Source organism: Typopeltis vanoorti, chromosome 13 (genome assembly GCF_054136105.1).
Source record: "Typopeltis vanoorti isolate ZY-2024b chromosome 13, IOZ_Tvanoo_1.0, whole genome shotgun sequence".
Taxonomy (NCBI): domain Eukaryota; kingdom Metazoa; phylum Arthropoda; class Arachnida; order Uropygi; family Thelyphonidae; genus Typopeltis; species Typopeltis vanoorti.
In genome coordinates, this window is record NC_143561.1 from 88,758,165 (window position 1) to 88,784,194 (window position 26,030).

The 26,030-nt window shown below is 34.7% G+C and overlaps 1 long non-coding RNA gene across 1 annotated transcript in view; it reads left to right on the top strand.

Moving 5' to 3' along the window:
• The window catches only part of LOC150100345 (uncharacterized), a 162,042-nt gene that overhangs the window by 119,737 nt on the left and 16,275 nt on the right, over positions 1-26,030 (top strand). Inside the window, exon 2 of the long non-coding RNA XR_016549303.1 lies at positions 10,582-10,804. This is a non-coding gene — a long non-coding RNA (uncharacterized LOC150100345). The remainder of the gene's footprint in view (positions 1-10,581; positions 10,805-26,030) is intronic.

Below are 26,030 nucleotides of genomic sequence, written 5' to 3' on the forward strand. Positions count from 1 at the left end.
CTAAAGGTAAGTTAGCAGGCAAATCAGTCCCATCAACAGACATGAAAGTTATCGGACAAGAAAGACTATAAGAAACTATGTTGTTCTATAATTTCTTTCCTATTAAAGTAGCATTGCTATCTCCCTATACACGGTTAGGTTTTTGTTCTAAATGGATCAATTTTTTCATAACATTTTCGAAAATTTTAAATTTTCGATGAATTGTTTTATCGACGAATTGCCTTTTCGATAAACTCTCTGGATACCATCTTCATTATCTTGTAATATAACCTGATCATCTGTATACAGCATTGTATTGATAACAGTTCTTCTGGTTAGCTGGACACCTTGTTTTATCGTTGCTTTCCATATTTTAATAATCTGATCAATATATATATATATATATATATATTGAATAGAGTTGGAGACGAGCTATATCCCTGTCTGATACCCTGATTTATTTCAATTTATTCTATTTATTTGTGACCTAACTATAACTATATTTTTATATCTTTATATAAACTTTGTATAGTTTCTACCGAATGTAACGGATATCCTTGTTTTTTCATTATATTCCATAATTTTTCTCTGTGTATTTTATCAAAAGCTTTCTTGTAATCTATAAAGGCCATATGAGTCTCTAAATTAAATTCGTCTTTTTCAATAATTTGTTTTAACAAATAAATATTGTCTGCCATTTTGTTCTTCTAAGAGTACATTGTTTCCAATATTTCTATGACTTTTATTCAGAATTTTACTGTAAATTTTGTAATCAGTATTTAATAAACTTATTCCTTTGTAATTTCAACAATCATCTCTGTCTCCTTTCTTAAATATAGACATAACCTTAGCTTTTAACCAATCTGATGGAACCTCACATTTCCTTTAACAGTTATTTATCAATTTTAAGAATCTGTGATGTAAATATTCTTTACCATATTTCCAAAGCTCTGTATTTATGCTATCTAATCCAGTCGATTTTCTATTTCTTGATACCTTTATTGCTTCTTTTAGTACCTCCAATTTTATTGGTTCTATATCAGTGATGATTTCTTCATTATTATTTTCTGTTATTAAATTTGGTTGATACCATAATTTCTTATAATGTTGTATCCATTGTTTCTCTTCTATTATGTTGATTTGTACTGTATCTCTTTCTTCACTGTTTAATTTATTTAATATTTTGTAGGCTAGGTACTTGTCTTCCATGTGTCTTCTATTTTATTAATAAAAAAGTACCAAAGAATCTTGATGAGCTTTCTGTACTTAGGCTTTAGCTATATTTCTTTTTCATTTGTATGCCATTCGTTTTTCTTTTATGACATTTTTTATATCTGTGTTCAAGATTTTTAATGTTTTTTTTAAAATATTTTTTATTTTTCTTTCTAAGTACTTCAGAGGCTGCTTTATGGATGATCTTTATAATTTAAAGTTAAAGTTTTCCATTCTTCTTCTATATCTTCACTGATTTGGGATTATTAAGGTAATCTGTTAATTGTGACTGATATAGCATTCTAATGCATTCTTCTTGCAACAGATATACTTTGTATACCTGTTCTATTTCTTGTTTTTTCTTATTTACTTCCTTTCTCCATTTTGCTAATATTTCTATTTTAGAGACTACTAAGTAATGATCTGAAAAATTTCACTTCCTCTGTAAACATGTACGTCTCTCACTCATGGAACTAGTTTCTGATAAGCAATGATATAATCAATTATAGATCTTGTTCCTCTGCCATTCCAAGTATATTTATTTATATTCTTTTTTTGAAAAAAATATTGGTTATTTTAAAATTATTTAAAGTACACAAGTCTAATAGTTCTTGACCACTGTTATTCATATAAATTTCTCCTTTTTTAACTAAGACATTTGGGATTGGATTATTTCCAACTCTGGCATTAAAGTCTCCTGCTATTAATATATAGTCATTTTTATTACATTTCTTTAACTAATTTTGTATTTCCTCATAAAACTGTTTGGAATCCTCTTTCCTACCTTCTTCAGGGGCACATACTCCTATGATATTTAAGTAGCTTCTATTTGTTTTTAATTTAACTGCTATAATCTGATCATTTACAAAATTGTGTTTTCGTATTCTATTTTTCCATTTATTATCAATTGAAATGGCCACACTACTAGAAGCTCTGATATGTTGGTCCACTCCACTATATAGTAAAACCATCTATATCTTTTGTTCCCTTGAATTTATTTTTTTGTTTCTGTTATCACAGCTATATTAATGTTTTTAGTTGTTTTGCTAAATCTAATTCCAATTCTTTGCACATTCTGTGGCTTTTAAAATGTCAGAGTTTCCTAATCATTTACCTTTATTCAGTTAATATTTAAACAATATTTATTTATTACCTTTATGAAAGGCTGCTACATGTGTTTAAAAAATGAGTGGCATTGTTGCTACTCATTTTTTGATGCCTCTACAGTGCCTTTTTCTTCTAGATTGCATAGTTCACTTCTTTAGTCATCCATTTTACACCTACCTTATTTAATCTCCTGACCTTTGGAAAACACTCAGCCAATTGCCTCTGCCAGATAGTTCCTGAGTATGAACCAAGCAACACTGATTTCCTTGTCATTCAATTCTTCATTTCACAATATCACTGCAAGTTTTCTGAGTTTGTTGTAATCGCCCACCTTATGGTCCCATATAACCCTTTCTCACAAAAGTCCTGATATGGCTGGCCACCATCCAAGTGATCACTTCACAGTCACTTTTACCAACTGGAGGAAGAGCTGGCATTTCATTTACAATAATATCTTCTAATGAGATAATCAAATTCAAAATCCTCAATCTCATGCACCCTCTGTTGTGTACTGCCTAAGATAGTTGTCCCCCCCCCCCAAAAAAAAAACCTAAAAAAAAATTCATTCTCTTTGGCTCCAGATGCCGTTTCTTCATTCCAGTCTATATTACCATAATTGAAATCACACATAATATTGCTTTTTTCTTATTAACTAGACCAATTTGCCTATATGTTTCCTTCCTACTCCCATCTACATTACCAGGTCTATAGCAACACACTAATAAACATTTCATCCTATCCACCTCCGTTTCAAAACCATCGTCACTATCTGCTCCTTGCATTTTCACCCTAAATGGGCATGTAAATACGAGAACAATAATACTTGACTCTAACCAAGGTGTTCTGTTAAAATTTCAGGATTTGTGAAACTCCTCTGTCATCATCCACAGCACTGCTCTTCCTTTTCTGCTTTGTCTGTCTTCACGAAAGACTACGTATTCCTCCACCTCTATTCTAGTCAGAATGTCATCCAAGCTCAACCACGTCTCACTTATTCCAACAATTTTTGGACAATTAAATAAACTATATCAAAACTAAATTTCATTTCCCTACTTTGAATACCTCTATAATTCATAAACAGATTTCTGTTTCTATAACAAATTACACTGACCCACTTCTCAGACATGACTTCTTCATACTGCTTCCCTGGTCATTCATCTCTCTGTCATCACTGATATTACATCTCTCTCTAGACCTAAATATTATTCCCATATCCTTGACTATATCAATCTATTTTTTATTTTTTAATATCCACTCCTGAAACCATCATCTACACCAGTGTTTCCCAAACTATGTTCTGCAGAAAGTGAATAAGTGTCCTGTGAAAAATTATCAAAATTAATATGACTCTGGAATGGTTTTAAATGCTGCGACAAGTTCAAACAAGTTTGAAAATCAGGTGCTCCTCACTTTGCATGTGGATTCTGCTATCAAGGCCAGCGCACGCTAGCCTTGACTTAGCCACTGGCTGACAGCTGCCTGTGGTTGTCGACACCTCCAAGTGTGAGTGAAGTATGGAAGTATCTATTCTAGGAAACGTGCAGTCACAAGCAAGGTCAATGTGATGCGCTGCGGCCCAGCACACCGTTAGTGTACGTCGTCATATTTTTGTGATGCGATACAGCCTGCTGCGGCAATAGTATGTGCTTAGCTTTACATTGAATACGAGACCAATGATACTCGACTCTAATCAAGGTGTTCTGTTAAAATTTCAGGATTTGTGAAGTGTTCCGTAGTAGGAAAAGTTTGAGAAACCCTGATCTACACTTCTTATGCAATGTCCCCCTGTTCACCTCCCCCATTTTCCTGTCCATCTCATGTTCCTTCTGTCTCTTGCTCTCTTCACTTATGCCCCTCACATCTCCATTTGCAAACTCTCCTGCTCTTCCACACCTCTTGCTTCCTCAGGTCTTCCAATCACTTCAGTCATTACTTTCTCTTGCGGCAACAGTTTCTTCAACTGACTCATGTCAAATCCATTAAATGTAGCCCATCTCTTTTATAGAGCTCTACTTGTCCCTCAAATTTATCTTACATGTATCTTACAAAATGAACCATACCTGGGCAGCATTCTGACTACCTTACCTACCATACTGTTATCTTTTACTCTTCTTAACAGCTTTCCGATAGCCAAATTATTTGTGCTAAACTACCACTACTAACCCCCTCTGCTTGCTTTCTTACTTTCTTACATTTATAACATAAATTTTATAAAAATTTTACTTCTTTATTATCATCAGTTCAGAAATTTTGAAAATAAGCTACCAATTTTTCTAAACTTATTGTTTATTTTTACCTTTTCTTTTATTTCTTCATGCATTTTATTATTTTATAGGTTTTTAGTTGGCTTAGATATATCCTTTTCTAGTTCAGTTACAAAACTGTTCCATCACTCTATGTTTTATCTTTACTTCTCATTTTGCAATTGTGCTGTTTCCTTTTTACTCGACTGTCTTGGAATTTAGCCATTTCTGGGCCTTTTGTGTTTTTATTATCTTTTTTATTTCTTTATTCCAGTTTTGTAATCCTCTTTCCCCGATTCTATTTACTCTTTATTCCTATCCTTTCTGCTGCTACTTTTTTTAAGGTTTTGTTTCTGGATCTTACTACTTTTTTTATTTTTATTTCAGTTTTGTAGTCCTCTTTTCCTATTCTATTTACTCTTTATTCCTAAGGATTCTGTTACTGATTTTTTCAGGATTTCCTATTACCCTTCTATATCATTTGATTCATGGGTAGTTTCTGTTTTTAAATCGGTGCATTTTTGATATTGCTGCCTAGTATGGGGATCTTGTAATGAAGAAATTTGGTAACTCAGTTGATAGGTATTTTCCACTTTATTTATCTTTAGCCATTTTAGTTTAAATCAAATTTTCACCAATACCATATAATGATCAGAGTTTAATTTAAAGCCTTGATATGCTCTTATATCTAGGATTAACTCAGCTAATTTAGAATTTGCAATAATGTAGTCAAATAACTGATTTAAATCCTCTGGCTGACCATGTATATCTCTGATTTTTTTATGTTCAAATACTGAGTTGATTATTCTCATACTATGACATAAATGACAATCTCACAGCACATATCAATTTTGATTATATATATCTTTGCCAAATCTCTATGACTTTGTTTTGTATTTCTGTTTTATTTGTTTTTATATACGACTTTCTGCACTTATTTATAAAAGGTGTTAATGTCTTCTTCTTTCCCTCTCTTCTGGTACACATGCTCCAATTATTGTTACGTGATCTCTTAATGTTTTGAGTCTAATTTCTATTATTTTTTCCGTCCAGTAGTTATAATATACTATATTGTTCTTCATAGATTTATGTATCATAATCATCATCCCTGCCTTTTTAACTTGACCATAGATGCATCTTCCTTGTCCAATATAACTGTCACCTGATTGTAGCACACTAATTGACAAAACATGACTTCCCTTTAACATGCTGACCATCACAGATAATATGATAAAATGTTGGTGCTAGTAGAATGGCCTCAAGCACACAGGGATCGTTATGTCTGTACACAAATGTAAGGAGTATTCCAAACAAGAGAGCTGAGTTTGTTCAGTGATTGAAACGGTATGCCCAAAAATAATTGGAATAAATGAAACTTGGTTGTCTGAGGGGGGGGGGGGATATGATTTTGGGAATAGAATTAGGATATATAATTTTCTGGAAGGACAGAGATGTGAAAAGAGGATGTGAAATATCACCAGGTCCTCACTGCCTTATTGATATCACATTTACTTAATTTCTCATATACCTCTTGCTCATTCACTATCAATGCATTCTCTCTCACTCCCTCTATGCTTCCTTCCAGATAAAGAATCTTTCAAACCCAAAATGAGCTGTTGCTCACACAAAATTCACAACTTTTAATTAAACTTCAAATTAAAGAAATACTGTATATTGTGTCATATTTTGTTAATTTATAGTTCTAAGAGAACAGTATCAATTTATGCCAGCTATCCATCATTGGATCTCTGTCCAGTTATGAAGGTGAACTTGTTCATACCAGTCATTATAGTCACCTTTTTCTTCCCCTCTAGCTGACTACTGCAGACTAATTTCCCCCTCTTTGTAACTGGAGGTGACTAATTATAAAGTTCACTGAATTCTAAAGTTTTCACATTGTTTTTGATTTTAATGATATAGACTGTAGATTTTAAGTAGTTATTTTTATACAGGTATCTCTCCGTGGAACCAGAAGACTCATCGTGGGACCCATTAACCTTTATATACCCAATACCTATCATGTCTTTCTTTAAACTCATTCACTGTCAGGACACTCATAACTAATTCAGGCAAGCCATTCCACTCATTCACTACTCCCCAGGCAAAAAAAAAAAAAAAAAAAAATCTAGCTTGCAGATTCTTACACAACTCCCAGGGGTGACCTCTAGCTCTCTCTATTCATCATGTATTGAACATTTTCCTTTATGTTAATCTTATAGAAGGCAACAATAGGTGAAGGTAGAAAATGTTAAAGTAACATTTTGGAATTTAAGCATTAATCTGCACTTTCATTTTATAAGTTCATAGTTTCTAGTTCATTTTTTGTGTCTCCCATTATTGTTTTCATTTCTACTTTTTTTTTTTCATGTTGCTGTTTTGTATTCTGGAAGTTTGGTTCCTGCTAATCCTTTGTCTTCAGTGTACGGTTTCCCACCATTTCTTTTGTTCTGTTTCCTGCCTCCCCACAATCTCCCTTGTTGCATATCATCCACAGCTTCAATGCTTGAATGAATAATTTCCTTATTTGAACATGTATTTCCCACCATTTCGTCTATTCTTTTTTCTGCCATTTTGTTTTTCACATGAATGGAATGGGGAAGAGCAATCTTTTCCTATAAATTCACTATAATGGAACCTTGCACTATGACAAACTTTCTCTGGTCTCTAGGTGTTTGCAAAAACTGCTAATTTTAGTTCAGTGTAATCTGAATTTTTCTTTATGTTATTCTTTAAACTTTTTTCCTGCTTTCTCTGTCAAGGTCCTTTTAAAAGCATTTTCTAAGTTTCTTTACTTTTTGCTAAAGGAATAAATAATCTAAATTATGTAAGTGTTTTGTATTCTGCTAAACATAAATGATTTAAATTTCATCATCAAATTCCTGCCATGTACCTCAAGGGGTGTACAGGATATGACAGTACTACATGAAAAAACTACATCATTACTAACTTCCTATCTACAATTTTCCTCCAAATCAGTCTGTTACTTGTCAAGACTCCAACATTATCAGATCTTATATTTCTGTCGTCTAAGGCACTTTGTACCGTATCAATCCACCTATATCTTGGTCTTCCTCTGGGTCGTTTTCCTGCCAACCTGGCAGAGAACACTTGTTTTGCTAATCTTTCCTCGCTCATTCTGTTTAAGTGACCATACCACCTGAGATTAGCTCTGCTAATCTCAGGTGGTATGGTCACCTGAGATTAGCTCTGCTAATGCATTCTTGGATGCTGACAATGTCAAGTTCTTTCCTAATATCCTCATTTTTAATATGATATTGCCATTGATGCCATCTGTTCACGCCTCTTCAATTGATATTATTTCTATAGTTTTTTTTAATGAAATTCTTAAGACTTCCTATAATGTGGCAGAAAATTTGGATAATATTAGATTCTCTGCCTCATTCCTCTCCCTAATATTCTAACTTTATGCTAGCTGTTTGCAAATGTTTTGGCTCTTCAACAGTATTTGAATAAGAGGGTGTCAGTTTAAGGCAATTAAATGTAGTTTTGAAATTTGGGATCCACAGATGGGATACTTCATATTCACTTGGTGTAGTATGCTGGAAGAAGTGGAGGAAGGGGATCTTGGAGTGATTATGGATAGAAATTTCAAGTTCACAGAACAAACTGTAAAGGTTTTGAAGACATCTCAGAGAACTGCTGCAGTGCTGAGGACATTGACTATGAGAGATAAAAGTATATAAAAGTGTGGTGATTCCATTATATAAAGCTTTGATCAGACCACATCTGGATTTCTGTGTTCAGTACTTTTGAAGTACTTATATCTGTTAATAACAACTGATATGGTAAATCACCTAATCAATGATTTGCTTTCATGGATTCACTTCAAAAGTTATCAGAGACAGTCAGTTTTTTCTATTCTAAACATACTTCCATAGGCACAGTTCCACTAAACTGGCATCCACCATTCTGCACTAAGTTTGTTATAACATACCTAACAACTTTCACATGTATCCAAACCACAACTGAATTTCAACCCCACAGGCTTCAGTAGAATAAAGCAAAATTGAGATGCTAATTCAGTCATCAAGAGCAGTATCTAAAATAGCATTATCCATAATCAAATATTTTTATTCCTTTTTATTTATATGTAAAGTGTCTATGAAGTCTTTATATACAATATAAACAATCGGCAAAATGCAAGAGAGGAAATTTATTCAAGATTTAAATAAAACTGTTAATGATTCATTTGTTCTAATTTGTTGCTTTTATTTTCTAGGTAATTAAACATACACTATAGTGAATAGCATCAAATGAAGCCTACATCAGCTGTCAGAAGAAAATTCAGGACCTGCAACAAGGACATTCCCCCAAGAATTTCAAATTGCAAACTGGATGAAAAGATGTAAAGAGAGTAGTAGTTCCATTAATAAGCCACAAATTGGAAGATTGGGGAGGGGATAAATGATGAGACTGTTGCCTGTAGAGCAAGCTTTTATAAATGAAACACAAAAATTAGTATGATGGACTTCATTACAACTAAGTATTCCTAGAGCAACAATTTACAAAATTCTCAAAACAAAATTATATCGCAGAGCATAATACCCAGGTATATCAAGAATGAAAGATATATATCATTCAAGTCAACCAAATGCTGTTGGAAGAAGACTACATGCAAGATTAGCTTTCATTTTCAATGATGAAGGTGACAATTCATTTGTTGAAAATATAATGTGGCCTCCCTCAATAACAATAATAATAATATTTCATATCAGCAGGAAGGTTAATCACATAACTACGCTTTTTTCGGACACAGAAACTCCAACGTCTGGTATAATGAAAGATTCTTCTAAAATGAATGTCTAATGTGCTCTAGATAAATCATGCACAACTAGTCCATTCTTTTTTGAAGAAGCTGTTGTTAATGATGATGATGATGGCTGGTGGATATGTTGATTTGAATTACTAGAGTGAATTACTACATGAATTACATTTTTTTTTGTAATTACAAAATACTCAATAAGTTAATATTTCTATAATTATGCTAAATCTTGAATTCCCTCTGTTGCATTTTGCAGGCTGTTTATATCTTATACAGAATTGAAGTCACTAAAAATTCAAACAGCAGGCATTTAGAGATATCCTGTATGTTACCCTATTATAAATAATTTACACTTGTAAAATTTATATAGAATATAAAATTTATATAGAATATGCTTTTTTTGTTATGTATATTTTAAAATTACAATCCAACTGTAAAGTAGTTACCATAGAATTGAGCTTGCTTTTGCGCTCATCCAGTTCAAGACTTGCATATAATTCTTTTCCCCGTTCCTTAGCAGCAGAAAGGACTACTTCATCATGTGGGAGAGTAAGTAACCTTTCAATTATGGTATTTAAGTCTTGTTCCTCTAAAGATGCTGGATCCCACAGAGGAAAAGTACTTTCCTGAAGTGAGCACTAAAAGATCAGGCAAAAAAAGTCAAAATTTTAATAAAAACTGCACAAAAGGATAAAAAAAAATGTATTATATAAATTGCTATTCTTTGCTGGATAGAGAAATCTGCAGGAATTTTTTCAATACTGAAATTTCACAGGTTCATATAACCAACCCCAAGATTAGGTCTCCTTTTTATAAAATATATATAAATAATTTAAAACATAAATTTTGAAAAAAAAAAAAAAACTCACTATCAAGCTCTAATATCAACCCCATATGAGAGGTTTCAGAACCTACAGTGCTGTGTGCAGGCAACTGCACAGAAACAGAGTTTTATTACTTTTATTAATAATCATTTTCAGCTTTCTGATATATAAAACTGAATATTATAATTCAGTTAGAAGCATGATGGTATAAACCTTGATTTACTAGCAATTATTACAAAAAATATATCACCAAAATACTCAATCATTTTAATAAAAAATTCAAATTGAACTATAAGAGGAAAAGTTGGCATAACATGCTAAGAATGTTAATACATGAGCAAGTCCACAACATACAAGTGCATTTTTGCTTTTGCATGAATTCTGCTTTTCATGAATATATTTAGTCATTTAATAAGCTTTCATATACTTGCAGGAGAGGAGGAAAAAAAGAGCTGAGCTGTGTATGCATTTGTTTTCTCTATCACTCGATCACTGGCAAAATGGACTTTCAAAGCACATCTGAACAGTTGGTATACTGGAGATGGGTTTAGTTAAAGAACTAGTAATCCTTGCCATTTCCTCAGAATTGCTCAGTGAAGTTATTTAAATCGTTGAAATGTTGGAAGACATCCAACAATGATTTCTAAATTGGTGTAGTATGTAATGATTTATTATGCTATTTGATAAATATGAGCTAAGTAAAATATGTATTTAATTAAGTGTTTGCAAAATTAACCATTTATTCTCTTAAGCCAAGGTCAACTTCAGTAGGGCTATTTCAGAACATATAAACAGTAATACATGACTAATGTTGGTCAGATGTTGGCAGGAAGATGTGCAGACCCTCATATACACATAGTAAGAGACAAGCAACTGCTTGCTTACAGCAAGTGTTACAGATAGCATTGCCTTCAACCTGTCTATAAATCTGTTTTTCCAGCTATAGACAGATCTATAGACAGCTTGAAGGCACTGCCATGGGTAGCCCTCAGTCTCCATCTTTGGCAAACTATTCTTTGTGAACCATCTGGGAGAAACAGTTCTCATCCATTCATCCCTGACCCTCTCTTTGGTTTCATTGTCGACAATGTTTTTGCTGCTTGACCTCACTCTGAAAATGAACTTACTACTTTCCTACAGTGGATCAATAGCGTTCATCCATGCATTCAATTCACCATGGAAAAAGGAAATTCTAGTAGTTTACCATTCTTGGACATCTTTCTTACTTGTGCAGCCTCAGGTACTTTGTCAACCAGTGTTTATTGAAAACCCACCTTTACTAGCAGATACATCAAAAGTCTACTCATCACACCTCTCAAAAAAATTGGCATCATCAAGTCTTTAATTAACAGAGCACATAATGCATGCCCTTCTCCCTCATGCTTATGACAAGAACTTCTCGCTAGCAAAACTAATGGAATGAAATGGTTACAACCCTAATCAAATCCAGCAAATAATTGACTTTTATGTTTCAACACCAAAAGATTTTTCAACAGACTGCAGAGTTCTTCCAATTCCTTATATTTTTGGTATCTCTGAACCTACTGGTAGAAATTTTGAGTACTGTCACCTCTATCATTAGCTGATGTTTACCAGATTCCTTGTGAATGTAATCTGACATACTTTGGACAGATAGGCTGTTCTGTGTAAAAAAAAATTAATGAACATCAATATCATAATGAATATGTGAAATCTCAAAAGTCTGGTCTGGCACAGCATAATATTGACACTAAACAGAGTATATCCAGTGGGATGAAGCTTATCTTCTCCATACAAGCAGTTTTAAATATGAATGCCTTTTTAAAGAAAGTTGCAAAGCCACCCTTTTACATTGGCCCAATCTGAATCAGAACCATCGTCTTTCTCCCCTAAAAGTTTGGGAGATTCTCATTTTATGTAAACATCAAAAATATTTTTTTTGATGTTTACATAAAATATTATTTATTAATATATCAATTTCTAACTTGCAGTAACCGTTTTTAATTGGTAAACTGTTGTATGTACCTTGTATTCCTGTTCTTTGATTTGCTTGTTTCTACACACTGATAATGTATTGCTATTTTCAGTACAAAATATATGTACTTTCATTAAAGTTAATTACTGAAGTTATCGTGTAATTTGTTGTTTATAGTTATGCCATAGGTACCTTTAAAGTTGGTGTGTTGGCTTTTCATAGATAAGGAAAAAAAAGATAATGAACCATTTAAAAAGAATGTGACTAATGTATCCAGGAAAGGCAGATCATTATTTGATTCTTTCCTGCTGTAACTATTATTCTTCAGGAAATAACAGTGCATACTAAATATTAATTGCCTTAAGCTTTTCATGAACAATGAGGTTCTTGAGCTGTGGACTTCATAACCACAACTGTCTCAAGGATAAGGTGGTTGACCCTACACCTCCCAGTGTGTCCTATGTCTGTAGATGCACATATTCACAGGGCTGGTTTGCCTGTTCTGGGAGATGAAAAACCAGAGTTTCCAGGTGAACCCCCCCCCCCCCCCCCAACTTCTGTATGAGACCGGATAACTCACCTTTAGTTGAAAAAGATCAGATAAAGTTCCTCAAGTCTTGGATGGGAATCGAATCTAGGTCTTTCTGATCAAAGGGATTCATCTGTACCGACTGAGCTACAGAGGCCTAAATATTAATTATAATAAATTTTAATACTTTCTTATATTTCAGCAATGTTACATTGCCATTATCAGGAATCACAAAACTGATATGTGCACGCAGGTCACTAACACTGCAAATAAGACTGAAGAAAAAGCACCAAAGTCAGGCCTAGAGTCCTAAATGGCACACCCTAGTGAGCCAAATTGGGTGTTCTAAGCTGTTAGGCTGAAGATCCAAGGATGGGTGTTTCCCAAATTTGGGACAGTTTCACACACCCAAATTTGTTGAGGTTTGAAAGTTTCTTAGGGCTGAGGAAGATTCAACAAATAACTTCTCATATTTGTATTTGCTGCAACAGTGACCTTCTTCAATTGTATCTTGTGGTGGGCAACGAAAGCATGGTCAGCAAATCCAGAGTAACTGTGATGGTGGAAACAGATGTACTCCTTGAGTTCAGAGATTCTGACATTGGTTGTCCTGCCTGTTTAGCCATAGTAAGACAGTTTGCAAATGCAAGGAACCTGGTAAATTATTATTATTATGTGATCCCTCCAGGGAGTCCAAAGACTCACTGAGGGTGGGCACCTACTCTACAGCTCTGTCTCCACCAACTACAATGAACAGCAACTACAATCCTCATCTATACCAATGCCATCTACTGCCCACCACTAGTATTTTCACAGACAATCACAAACATCCATGCCCACAGCAGGATTCGAACCTACAGTCTTTTGACTGCAGAGCAGATACGCTAACCACTTGGCCAACCAGACCATGCCTTAAGTTTAGAGAATTGGCCAGTCTTTGGTGGCACAAATAAGGATGCCAATTTTCTATGTGATAAGTGGGTGTATTTACTTAGGATTTTTGCTAATTTTTTTGGATGAGCCCCCAGATATATGGAATAGTGATAGATTTTGTGTAATCTCTGCCCTGAAAGGGGGAGGAGGTGCAGATAGAGGGTTTAACATATTTTGAATTTTGTGTAAATTGTAGCCATTGGCTAAGAAAATGTTGAGAATATGGTCAAATTCAGTAGTTAGGGCACTGCTATCAGAAATGATTAATTCTGCCATGTTATATAGGGTTTTTATAATCCCATATTCTTGAGAAGAGGGGGCGGTGACTGCTGATGAATATATCTACCAGCATTTGTGGATTTTCTACAGAAAAATGGAAAATGCTAGGATTCATCAGGCTGGCATGTAATCAGTGTCTAGGAATGGGAGACTTGTTATTGTTTTTCTTTTCTAAGGTAAACCAGATCCTGAGGTGTTAATTATGTGGATGTTTTAAGAAAATGTTGAGCATATCCAGGCCATGTGGCCAAATTCTATGTGACATAACCAGACAATGGATTTATGTGGAGGAGTTGAAGGCTTTTTCTTCAAAAGTCTCAATGAAGAAGTTGGCCAGGGGTGGAGAACCTATGGTTGTCCAATCCTGCTTGTAGAATTTTCCTTGCCAAATAATAGCCAGATTTCATGGTGAACTGAAACAGGGCTGAAATATCAGGAGGAAATGTAGCTTGGATGAGGTCTAGGGTGTCTTTGAGTGGAATATTAATGAACAGCGAGTAGACATCAAAACTAACCAGTGTGTCAGAGTGCGAGGTTTTCTATACTAAAAAATGTGTGAAGGGTTGCCAATATGTATTGTGTGAGCACTTTGGCTAATTTTATGTGGGTGAATCAATGCCATCCACAATGGGATATACTGGCAAAGATGAGAACACTTCATGGCTCCTTCAAAAGGATCTCTTGGCCTGTGGAAGTCACCAATAAACTAAAACAGCAAAACTAGCAATCCACTCTGCCAAGATATATGGATTACCAAAAATCCATAAACAAAATGGTGCTTCTTCACTAGGGGGTGCCATTTAGGACTCTAGGCCCGACTTTGGTTACCTTTCTTCAGCCTCATTGGTCCAGTTTTAGTGCCTGTGTGCACATATCATTTTTGTGATCCCTGATGATGGCAATGCAACATTATGGAAATATAGAAAGTATTAATTAAAAGCCAATATTTATTTATTGTTAATATATATATATATTATTTCCTGGAAAATAACAGTTATGAACAGCCAATGTAAATTGAATTAAATGTAAATAGCATTTAAGGATTGTGGATTGTTAATATTTGGTACTTTTTTTTATACTAAATATGAGACATTTTCTTTGGATTTTATTGGACCATGATTCTTTATAAATATATGTATACAATCGTCAACCAGTTTCGCCAGCTTGGGTCTGTCTGGCTTCTTCAGAACGAGAATGGTTACACTAACATTAAATGCTGCAACAGAAGAATGCAGTAATGACCTTAAAAAAATTGAAAAGGACGCACGACATTAAGAGCATAAAGCGTGGAGAATTAATCATTGTTAGTAGATCACGTTTTATAGTTTTTCGAATAATTCAGTTCTGCTAAACATAGTGAATTTATTAAGCTTTTCCAAATGTCTTTTAACCACGCTACTGGCCACGACATCTATAGACGTCGAGTTTATCATGGATGCGAAGTGCATATTAAAATTTTAATACCATTGATATTACATTGAAATATGTGATGGATACGAAGCGTATGCATATCCGTATTTGATCCATAATGGCCGGTGAGGTGGTTAATATCATGCCTTGATTTCTATTGAGATTGTCTCCTGTATGGAGTACTACTGCAGTTTCTTTAAAGTTTCTACATTTGAAATTTTCTTGTACGGAGTTGTTGTCCCAATTAATGGAATGGTTCGAAATTGAGAAATGATGGGCTAATCCTGAGGTGTCTGTTCTGTTGTTGACATCTCCAATATTTTTTTTTTTTTTTTTTTTTTTTTTTTTTCCGGATTTCTAGGCTTCGTGATGTTTTGCCTACATAATTCAGTCCACATGAACATGGGATGTTGTATACTCCTGCGTATTTGTAGAAAGTGATGCTGTCCTTAGGAGATCTTAATATGTGCTGTGTAGTTAAAATAGGTTTAAAGGCAACCCTGATGTTGAAAGACATCATGATTTTTGCTATTTTGGTGGAGATTGAGCCTGCATAAGGTATGACAATGTGTACTGTGTCACTTGAGATTGTCACTGTGGGTTGTTTCTATAGAGAATCTTTTGAATTATATTTTGTGGATAACCATTTTTGGATAGAGTTTTTGATATATTAGTGAGAGCTCATCAAGTATATCTTTTTCTTCCGTGATGATATTCATTGCTCTGTTTTTGGGCATATGTATGATGCTAAGTTTTTGTGCGTAATGATGAGTAGATCTAAAATGAAGATAACATCCAGTGTCTGTAGGTTTGCGGTAGATTGTGAGCTTGTTTTGTCCATTATCCAGTTTTTTTACTAATATGTCTAAAAAAGGTAATTGATGCTTGTTTTCTAACTCTAATGTGAACTTAATTTTTTGGTGGAAAGAATTTATTTTTTTTAAGGAACTCGTGTAAGGCATTTTTTCGTGTCTTTCCAAACGATGAACACATTGTCTACATATCTCCACCAGACTGATGGTTTCAGAATTATTTTTGATACGCACCCAGTGGTGACAGGGGATTGCCCATGGCTAAGCCTTCCAGTTGTTGATACTTCCAGTTGGAGTTGAATGTTGAAAGTTTTTTTTTTTTTTTTTTTTTTTATTCGGTGATAAAGGATAAAGGATTAAACTAAATTTATTATATTCCAGTTGGAGATGTCAACAACAATAGAACAGACACCTCAGGATTAGCCCATCATTTCTCAATTTCGAACCATTCCATTGATTGGGACAACAGCTCCATGCCATACATTGAAGAAGATTTCAAATGTAGAAACTTTAAAGAAGCTGCAGTGGCACTCCGTACAGGAGACAATCTCAATAGAAATCAAGGCATGATATTAAAAGACATTTGGAAAAGCTTAATAAATTCACTATGTTTAGCAGAATTGAATTACACGAAAAACTATAAAACACGATCTACTAACAATGATTAATTCTCCATGCTTTATGCTCTTAATGTCGCACGTCCTTTTCAATTTTTTTTAAACTGATTTTAAGGTCGTCACTGCATTCTTCTGTTGTAGCATTTAATGTTAGCATAACCATTGTTGTCCTGAACAAGCCAGACAGACCCAAGTTGGTGAAACTGGTTGACGATTGTATACATATATTTATAAAGAATCATGGTCCAATAAAATCCAAAGAAAATGTCTCATATTTAGCATTTAAGGATGTTGGCTCTTTACATGTACTAAAAATGTATCTATTTGGACCTTAAAAAAAGCAAATACATCATCTACATCAGACATGGCCAACTTCATTCTATACGTAGACCAATATATGACGAGTGCTAGCAGCATGGGTGGCACACTTTTAGACAGAACTTAAATAAAAATAAACTCTGCATTTTTTCAAGGAAATAGTTATATATATTGAATTGCTATATTTGTTAAATCATTTTGCTACTGGGAGAACAATATAAAATACTTGAAACTGAGTCCTGAAACTGATCACTGTAACCAGAGCAGAGCAAGTGACTTTCAATGATGCGTTACTCTGGAGTGCATAGAAATCTACCACTCTCACTACTACAACTCGTACAGAGAAGCAGTATTTTATAAATTGAGTAATCTTTTAAAGCAATTTTGATTCCATGTTGAGAATATAAATTGTTTCCATCATCAGAAATAATGAATATGACTAGTATATCAATCAGAAAATATGCGGTCGAAACTAATAGCTAAATCGATAATACATATAATTTAATATAATTTTTATCCTGACACGGGCCGCACAAAATCACGTTACAGGTCGCATGCGGCCTGCTGCTGGCCACCTATGATCTACATGGTGCAGCCAGCCTACTGGTCTGAGAGCAGTTGTGTACAGAGCTTAGATCACTAAATGTTCTAATGGATAGAATGAAGAACCCATTAATATCTCATCCAGTTATTTTTATATTTTTCCTTTCCATGTGAAAATTGCTTACATGCACATTAGAATTTTTATCCAGTTTTTAATATAATTTTAAAATTAAAAGTTCCATTTAGTATTCAGTCAAATGCCTTTGTAAAATCCAGCAGAATCATCATGTAGCATTTTCCCTTATCCATCGCAGTTGTCACTCCATTATAAAAAGTTAGTAAATTACCAAGGCATGACAAACTCTTTACAGAGCCATCATAGAGTATATCATATTCCTATTGACCCATTTCCTGAATTCTCTTTTTGACCAATTTTTCTAGTACTTTTACCACCACTCATGAGATACTGATTGGTTTATAATTTGCCACTGCAGTCTTAGAACCTCCCTTATGGAAGGTAGTTTTTTTTTGTCCTCTTTCTACTCCCTTAGAACTCCACCAGAGTAAAGAAAGAGCTTAGTCAGAGGCATTGCACGTTCCAATTCATCATCTACATATCTTAACCAGATAGAAGGTTTAAGAGGGGCAGAGTTAAAAGCTTGTTTTTCAAAATCTTTCATAAAAAAATTGACAAGGAGAGATGAGAAGAGATCCCATAGAAGTGTCCCTCTGTTTATAAATTTTGTTCTTCCAGGAGAAATAACAAGAATGGATAGAAAAGGAAAAGAGATCAATGATATGAAGAGGGAAAACACTGTTTTTAAAAGCAATAAGGTGATGTCAAACCTCACTAGGATATCATCATCATTAACAATTATATTTTCAGTGCAACTTTTAAAATGGGAAGAGTTTTTTTATATATATTATGTAGTATGACCAGTAAAGTGAGGGGGGAGGGGCAACAGGTTTTGCTAACTGTTAGGATAATTTAGAGCAAGGGAGAATCAGTCTAATTTAATGTGGGTCTTATGGGGTAATCGAGTTTATGAATTTTAGATAAGCCATCTTAGATAAACTTACACATCATCTCATTGTTCACTAAGATTCCCTTAAATGACACCTTATTGCTTTCAAAAAACGTTCTTCATCTTGGAAGAAGAAACAAAGGGTACCTCAATGGGTCTTCTCTCTCCCTTGCTAATTTTTTTCGAAGATTTTGAAAAACAAGCTCTTGAACCAGCCCTTCTCAAACCTTCTATCTGGTGAAGATATGTAGATGATGTGTTTTCTATTTGGTTTCATGGCCCAAAAACATTAGATGCTTTCTCAATAGTCTTCACCCTAGAACCCAATTTACGATGGAAAAGGAACAAACTAATAATAGTTTAGCCTTTCTAGAACACCTTGGACACCTACCTACCGAATGATAATGTCTTTTTCAGTATATAAGAAACCCACTCACACAAGAAGATACATTCACAAACTTTCCCATCATTCCCTGCCCCCCCCCCACCACCACCCAACACACACAACAATATGGTGTCATAAAAACACTAATCCATAGAGCTTATACCTTTGTTCCAATGAGACATCTCTTACAGAAGAACTTAATCTTTTATACCACACATTTTATCTAATGGCTACATCTCCCCACCCCAGTATCAAAAAAATAATCCTTTCCCCAATCCATGTCTTCAGAAAGATTTTAGTAATGCTATCACCATACTTTTGTCCAAGGTACATTCTGAAAAAAATATATATCCAGAATCTTAAATACAATACAAGCATTTGCAACACTTTCAAGCCCCACTTAAGACTAGTACCCTTATCCACTCCACTAAAGACTAACTCAATTCCCTCTCAGTTCCAGGTGTATACGGAGCTCCTTGTTCCTGCAAGTTGGCCTACTATGGACAGACAGGAAGATCAGCTACCATCTCCATGGAGGAATATAAAAAATGTAGTATGACTACGGTCAATCTGGCCATGCAGACCATGCTTTGGATATATCTCAGAATAAACTGGAAAAAGCTCACCATGCTTCATCACAGTAAACATTTAGATGAGAAAGACTGCTTTTAGAATCTGCTGCTGATCTTAAAAATCAGCCTAATTTATAAATAAATATGGTTGCATACAACTCCCAAAATATGGGGAATGCTAATACTTTGTGGACACCTGTTGGCAGCCTAGAATGTAAACTGGGATCTCAAAGTATTATAGAAAAATGAAAGGACTATACTCTTTCATTTTTAATCCTTTCTTAGCACTGTTTCACTCCATTAAACTTTTAATACAAGTTTCTCCCAGCAGTTAAACTTACACACACACACACCCCTTAGTCTTCTCTGGACCCACGCCAATATATACTCATGACTATGAAAACCAGTGGAACAAACCTGTGCACAATAATTCATGCAAGCCTTATACAACAGAACCAGAACTTTTTTTATTTGTACAAGTTAAGGTCCTACACATCATCATCATTTATATGGGCACTCCATGGAGTCAAAAGACTCATTGTAGGAGATCCACTCTATACATTAACAAAATAACTACCATACATCTTCTTAAACCTATTCACTGTCGAGGTGCTCACAACCACTTCTGACAATTCCATTCCATTCCATTCATTCACCACTCAAGAAAAGAACCTAGTCTGTACACCCTTACTAAGGGGGGGGGGGGTATGCAGAATAGGACAATCTTAGACAACTTCCAAGTGTGACCTCTTGTTTTTTCGCTTCTACTCCCCATGTATAGAAAAATTTCTTTTGTGTCAATCTTATAGAATTCCTTTAATAACTTATAAGCTCAAAAGATATATTTCGGTGATTACACCACATTTTTTTTATTATTCAGTTATATAAAACACTGAAATAATAGTTCCCAACAAGTTTCGTAAATCGTAGTATTTACATCTTCAGGGGGTAAATAGTATAACTTAAAGTTTAAACAAGAGAATTAATAAATACAAATCATAACCATCTGGCTATTCATAAACTCAAATAACAGAATGCAGTTATATAATGTTATTGACGTTGAACAATACTGGACGATGTCACGTGTTCTTGTTCTCATTCATACAGTCCGAGCTCAGATTGAGGTAGATTTTTTTATTAGAGATGACCACACTTGATGGAGAATTAAACCTTGATTTTTATTGCATTGGGTTGGGTTTTTTAGCATATTAGCAGCTTCTTTAAATTTTGTTATATAACTGTTGTTTTCTATGTATGACATCATCGTTTTATGCCAGATTACATCGTGTCCAGTGGAAGTGGTATGGAAAGCAAGACCCGTTTTTTGTTCTCTTTTGTATTGTACGTCTTTTTGGTGGTCAGCCATGCATATTTCTGCAGATCTTCCTGTCTCTCCTACGTAGCAAATCCTGCAAGAGCAATGGATTTTGTAGACTCCTGATTTTTTAAGAGGATGATGAGGTGGTTTGGGTGGATGTAGGAATCTTGAGATTTTTTCCATAGGAAGGAAGACTATTTTTATGTTGTGTTTGTTCATTAATTTGGCTAGCTTATCTGTAACATTTTTGATATAAAGAAGCGAGATTGCGTTTTTGTAATCCTGTTTTATTGTGTTGTTAGCTGGAGGCATTTTAAGGATTCTCTTGATGGTTTTTGTTTCATATCCATTCTGTTGGAGAATTTGTGTTAAGTATTTTAGTTCTTCATTACATCTTTCTTGTGTGCTGGAGATTGTATGATCTGTCTCGAAGAGTTTTAATTAAACTTATTTTTTTGTGAAGGATGGTGGTGTGAGGTTGCATTTAGAAATCTTCCAGTGTTTGTCGGCTTCCTATATACTGAGAAGGAGAGTTTACTTTCTTCATTAACTTCTAATAGAATAGACTAAAAGGCAACACAACTGTCGTTTTAAAGCTACAGAATATGATAACAAAATGAAAAGTCTCCTGGAAGATACCAACACCTACAAACCCATACACAGAGACCCGACTTGGCCTACACACAAAAAAACAAATGATCTAATTAAAAAAGTGCCTCTCTGGACGGAAGAACTTAAAAAATACTTACAATCAAAACATCCTTTGATACCAAGAATATATGGTGTTCCAAAGATCCATAAGACAGATATACCTTTAAGACCAATAGTAGATGGAAGAGATTCACCGACTTCCAACTTGGCAAAATACCTCACCAACATGATCTCACAACATATAGGAAAAACTTCTTCCTTCATAAAAAATAGTAAACATTTCATAAAAAAAGTGAAAGATATACATATTGGTCCAACAGACATCTCAGCAAGTCTCGACATTATCGGCTTGTTTACAAACGTCCCGAGACAAGAAATTTTGAATCTCCCAGAAGACCTCCTCCCTCCGGACATCTTGAATCTTTTTAAACATTGTATAAACAATACTTTTTTTCACCTATAAAGATAGAATCTGGGTACAAAAAGAAGGACTGGCCATGGGTTCATCATTATCACTGGTATTAGCAAACCTATTTATGGAAAAATTTGAAAACAATGCTCTTAAGAATTACCATAAAAAACCAAAAATATGGCTACGCTATGTGGACGATATTTTCATCATATTCAGTGGAACAACAGATGAACTTATCAATTTCAAAAATTATCTCAACAATTTGCACAACACCATAAAATTCACTTTAGAACAAGAAAAAAATAAAAATCTTCCTTTTCTGGATATTCTATTAGAAGTTAATAGAGAAAGTAAACTCTCCTTCTCAGTATATAGGAAGCCGACAAACACTGGAAGATTTCTAAATGCAACCTCACACCACCATCCATCACAAAAAATAAGCTTAATTAAAACTCTTCGAGACAGAGCATACAATATCTCAAGCACACAAGAAAGATGTAATGAAGAACTAAAATACTTAACACAAATTCTCCAACAGAATGGATATGAAACAAAAACCATCAAGTGAATCCTTAAAATGCCTCCAGCTAACAACACAATAAAACAGGATTACCAAAACGCAATCTCGCTTCCTTATATCAAAAATGTTACAGATAAGCTAGCCAAATTAATGAACAAACACAACATAAAGTAGCCTTCCTTCCTTCCTATGGAAAAAATCTCAAGATTCCTATCCACCAAAACCACCTCATCATCCTCTTAAAAAATCAGGAGTCTACAAAATTGCTCTTGCAGGATTTGCTACATAGGACAGACAGGAATATCTGCAGAAATACGCATGGCTGAACATCAAAAAGACATACAATACAAAAGAGAACAAAAAACGGGTCTTGCTTTCCATACCACTTCCACTGGACACGATGTAATCTGGCATAAAACGATGATGTCATACATAGAAAACAACAGTTATATAACAAAATTTAAAGAAGCTGCTAATATGCTAAAAAACCCAACCAATGCAATAAAAATCAAGGTTTAATTCTCCATCAAGTGTGGTCATCTCTAATAAAATATCTACCTCAATTTGAGCTCAGACTGTATGAACGAAAACAAGAACACGTGACATCGTCCAGTATTGTTCAACGTCAATAACGTTATATATCTGCATTCTGTTATTTGAGTTTATGAATAGCCAGACGGTTATGATTTGTATTTATTAATTCTCTTGTTTAAACTTTAAGTTATACTATTTACCCCCTGAAGATGTAAATCCTATGATTTACGAAACTTGTTGGGAACTATTATTTCAGTGTTTTATATAACCGAATAATAAAAAAAATGTGGTGTAATCACCAAAATATATCTTTTGAACCAATTAGCCACAGAAGTCTACGCCTGCAACTTATAACTTTCTATCATATCCCCTTTTCCTCCATATGTCAGCTAAACTGCAACCCATACACCTTCTATCTATCCTCATAGGGAACATTCTATGGCTGTCACATGCTTGGTCACTTGTCTCTGAATCCTCTCCACTGCATCCTGATCCCCAAGAAATGCAGGTGAGCAAATCTGTGCACAGTAGTCAACATGTGGCTGAATCATAGCCTTATAAAGAGAGATAATAACCTCCTCATCCTTACTTGTTAATATGCTCTTTAGCATCCAAGTAATCCTCTGAGCTATGTTGCCAAATCTTGCAATATGTCCTCTGATTTTAAATCTCTATCCACCATCACCTCCAGATCCCTAGCCTCACCAATTTCCTATAAACTAGTACCATCAATATAATATGAAGTGTGTAATCTTGTCATCCAAAGTGCATAACCTTGTCATCCAAAGTGCATAACCTTACATTTTACAACAGTGAATTGACAACAATTGTCCTTTGACCATATTGTCAATTTATTTAAGTCATCTTGTAAGATATTTAGATCACCTTTATCAACTATTGCCCTCCATAGTTTTGCATCATTGGCACAAAAAAGCTGAATGTCACCCTTCAAATCTTCTGCAATATATACAGATATACAGATTATACAAATTAAAGAGTAATGGTCTTAGTACAGAGCCCTGGAGCACTCCACTAATCACCCTCATTTGCATTGATTCCAGTTCACCATACACCACCCTCTGATGTCTGTCTATCAGCCACCCCCTATCCATGCCACCAGCCTCATATCAATTTCCATTTGCTCCAACTTATGTAATAGTGTTCCATGCAGTATTCTGTCAAATGGCTTCACAAAGTCCAGCACTATAATGGTGTCACCAATTACAATGTCACCTTATTATAAAATGTTACTGAGGCAGGATCTAACTTTAACAAAGCCATGCTGCCCCCTATAAAGTAACATATTCCAATCAACCCAATTCTTAAATTTTACTTTTAATCAACTTCTCCAATAGTTTAATCACAACTCGAGAGATACTAATTGGTCTGTAATTTGCTACTTCCATCTTTGAGTCACCTTTAATAGGAGTATCTTATCCTCTTTCCACTTCCTTGGAACCTTGCCAAAGCTGAGACAGATTAAACAACTTCATCAGAGGCACTGCCAGTTCACTTGCACATTCTCATAGTACACAAGCAGACATTCCATCCCGGCCCACTGCTGTATTCACAGTGATATTTTTCAAATATACTGAGTATTTCCAGTTCATCTACCTCAATGCTAACATCAGTCTCTGTCACCTCAGTAACTGCAAAGTGTGTGCATAACTGGAGGATATACCATTGCAAAGTGATTACTTAGTAACTGAACTATTTCTTCTGCTTCTGTCACTTTCCTACCATCAGCACTTAGGCAAGTGTAAAGTTATCTTTCCATAACCATTCTTTCTCTTACCTGCTACAAAAGTTTTTTTTGGATTTACTTTGGTCTGCTTAGTTAATTTTCTCTCAACATCCGATTTACCCTTCCTAACCACACTAGTTACTCTTCTTGCTTGTGCTTTATACTGCTCATGGGCATGCTGCTTATATTCCTTCCACAATGCTTTCTCTTTTTTTTGCAGCACCTGCTTTATATTGTTAGTCCACTTAATCCCTGCTCGGTTTATCCTCCTGACCCTGAGTACACTCTGATACTGTCTCATTCAAGCAGTCCTTGACCACCTCCCATTCATTAATGGCATTCATTCAATGTAGTTTCTTATGCATTGGCACGGCTCAAAATTGCCTCCTAGGTTTGTCATAATCACCAGCTTTGTAGTTCCGTATAAATCCTTTGACTGAAATTTTTGCATATTGAGCAACATCCCATTACAAGACTGCATGGTCACTTTCTATGATTGGATTTAGCGTTGTTACTGCAGTTATAGATCCTCTGATGCTATTACCAGATCGCACTCTCTCAAACCCCTGGTCCCTTCCATCACATGCTGTTTCAGGTAATTATCCCTTAGTAACTGTATAAATTCCATTTCATGATGTGCCCTTTCCTCCTCCTAATCTATATGACCATGAAGTCTCCCACGATAATTGCTTGTCCTGCACTCATTGTGCTAATCTGCTGATGCATGTCATCCACATTTTCTTCTGGACTACAACGTCTCTAACAGCAACCAACAATATATTTTGTCCTATTGGCCTCTATCTCACACCAGAACAGCCTCAAATAAACCATCTCTATCTCACACCAGAACAGCCTCAAATAAACCATCTCCATCAGATCTACAATCTTTCTTAACTTTTATTTTTGCTGGTTGAAGTTCTTCAGCTATCATTAATAATACTCCTCCTTCTGCCCTATTTTTTCTATCTTCTCTAAGAATACAATATCCATTACATTCTATCCCTGTAACGAGATCATTCTCTGACAACCAGGTTTTGCTCATGCTAATAATTTTTGGCATGTTTCAAGTTAAGCTGACTGATGCTAAAAACTCCTTAATTTCTGGTACTTCGAGCATTTGTGTACATGCATTTCAACATCCCCTTGGGCTCACAGTTACCCTTCCATAATGTCATTACCTGCCCATTCAGATTCAAAACCTGAGAAATTGCACTCAGCTCTTCATAATCATTCCTGCACTAATCTATTTGAGGGATGGCTAGGCAATTTCCTTTATCTCTAGTTTCCCTGGTTTTGCATTTCACTGAACAACACTTTCTCCAAGTT